Source organism: Myotis lucifugus, unplaced genomic scaffold, assembly GCF_000147115.1.
Source record: "Myotis lucifugus unplaced genomic scaffold, Myoluc2.0 scaffold_232, whole genome shotgun sequence".
NCBI lineage: Eukaryota > Metazoa > Chordata > Mammalia > Chiroptera > Vespertilionidae > Myotis > Myotis lucifugus.
In genome coordinates, this window is record NW_005871280.1 from 149,735 (window position 1) to 152,600 (window position 2,866).

The window sequence follows — 2,866 nt, forward strand, 5'->3', positions numbered from 1 at the left end:
CTCATTGCAGCGTGAGAGTGTCATGGCGTGAGGGTGTGATGACCACATAGGCTTTTATTAGGAGTAATATTAATCACAATTAGTGGCTTAAGCATTTGCTTAAGCCACTAAATTGTGATTATCGGTTACAGAAGCAATAGAAAGCTAATCCAGATTTTGGTACCAGAAGTGTGGTGCTGCTATAACAAAGACATAGAAGTGGCTTTGAAGTTGGCTAGTAGGCAGAGGCCAGAGGAATTTTGAGTAATATAATAGAGAGAGCCTAGAATGCCTTTATAGACTTTTAGTAGGAATATGGATGTTAATGATTCTATTGGTGAGGACCTGAGAGGGAGGGAGAGCATGATAGAGAAAATGTATACCATCTTAGGAAATGCCTAAATTGTCATAAACAGACTATTGACAGAAATATGGATGTTAAAGGTTTAGCTGGAAAAGTTTTGGATGGGAATGAGGAACCTGTTTTTGGAAAGTGGAGGAAAGGGAATCCTTGCTGCATCATGGCAGAAAACTTAGCTGAATTGTGACCTGAAATTGTGTGGCAAAGAAAACTTTTAAGTGATGAATTTGGAGATTCAGCAGAAGATATTTCTAAGAAAACTGTTGAAGATATAACCTTGTTTCTTCTCACTGCTTATAGTAAAACACAAGAGGAAGGAGATGGATAAAAAGAAGAATGTTAAGCGAAAAGGAACTGGGACTTGATGCTTTGGCAACTTCCCAGCCTATCCAGATTGCAAAAAATATGCTGCCTCTAGGAGATTCACTGCTAAGAAAGCCAATCGTGTGGCAAACCCACCTTATATTAGTGTTTTGGAAGGATGAAAAGTTCAGTGAATGTAAACACCCTGAGGGCTCTTTGAAGAGAGTAGGCATATTGCTCATGGATCACCTCAGCTGCCTCAGTAGAAGCTGGGAATTGAGGCGGGATTATTCTGCAAAGATATATAGTAGAGCTGCTTGTCCAATGAAGTGAATTTTAGTGACATAAACAGGAGATGCACGAGATTCTTGAGAATTTTGTACCAGCAGAAACACTTCCAGCTTGGAACAAAAGGTGCAGAAAGAGGACAAAATGAAAGAAGGCTGTTGGGCCACCACAATTCTGTAAGCAAGAAAAAGGCTAATAAAATGACTCAGCTGAAAACCTTTGTGACCTTTCATGAAAAAGGAAGAATGATTCAAAGGGCAGAGCCACAGAGGATTATTGCTAGGCCTTCAAACAGAAAACCTGGTTGGCTTTCGAAATAACTTGCCATCAGTGACTCATTTTTTTTCTTTCCATTTTCTCCCTTTTTTGAACAGGAAGGCATAGAGCTGTTACCCTGTCTGTTTTACCATTGTATGTTGGGAACAGATAACTTGTTTCCTACTTTCACAGGTTCACAGATGGAGAAGAATTTTGTTTCAGGGTAGATTATACTCAGATCAACTATATCTCATTTAGATGATGAGACTTGGAACTTTTTAAAAAAATTTAAATTGAATTTATTGAGGTGACATTGGTAATAAAATTATATAGGTTTCAGGTATACAACTGTACAATACATCATCTGTATATTGTATTGTGTGTTAGCCAACCAAGTCAAGTCTTCTTCAATCACCACTTATCCCTCCTTTACCCTCTTCTATCTCCCTCCACCCCATTTCCCTCTGGCAATCACTGTACTGTTGTCTGTGTCCCATAAGTCTTTTTCTCTTTTTAAAAAAAATATATTTTATTGATTTTTTACAGAGAGGAAGGGAGAGAGATAGAGAGCCAGAAACATCAATGAGAGAGAAACATTGATCAGCTGCCTCCTGCACGCCCCCCACTGGGGATGTGCCCGCAACTAAGGTACATGCCCTTGACCGGAATCGAACCCGGGACCCTTGAGTCTGCAGGCCGACGCTCTATCCACTGAGCCAAACCGGTTCTGGCTCTTTTTTAACTTTTGAACTGATGAAATTTAGATGAGATTTTGGACTTTAAGTTGATGCTAGAATGGGTTGAAACTTTGAGGATGTTGTGATGAGATGAATTCATTCTTCATGTGGGACAGATGTGAATATTTTTAGACCAGAGTGTGGACTGTGGTAGGCAGAAAAATGGTCCCTGGAAGATGTTTATCCCTAGCCCCTGGAACCAAAAATATACCTTACATGGTAAAAGGGACTTTGGAGATAAAATTATGTGTAAAGACACTGAGATAGGAATATTATCATGGATTAACTGGGTGGTCCCAATTTAATCACAAGCGTCCTTATAAGTGAAAGAGGGGAGCAGAAGAGTCAGAGCCACAGAAGGTATCACAATGGTGTCAGAGTCAGACAGATGCAAGACGAGACTCAACTGTCTATTGCTGGCTTTGAAGATAAAAGGGGTCCATGAGCCAAAGAATGTGGGAAACCTCTAGAACAGCGGTTCTCAACCTGTGGGTTGCGACCCCTTTGGGGGTCGAACGACCCTTTCACAGGGGTCGCCTAAGACCATCGGAAAACACATATATAATTACATATTGTTTTTGTGGTTAATCACTATGCTTTAATTATGTTCAATTTGTAACAATGAAATTGGGGGTCACCACAACATGAGGAACTGTATTAAAGGGTCGCAGCATTTAGGAAGGTTGGAGAACCACTCCTCTAGAAGGTGTAAAGAGCAAGAAAATGAATTCTTTCTGAGATCCGCTAGAAAGGAATGGAGCCCTGCCACACCTTGGCTTTAGTCCAGTGAGACTAATTTCAGACTTCTGATCTCCGGGAATTGTAAGACAATATATAAGTATTGTTTAATCACTAAATTTGTGGGTAACTTTATTTATAGAAGCAATGGAAATCTAACACGGAGGTAATTATTTCTCCAGTACTTTCTGCCCTCTTCTAT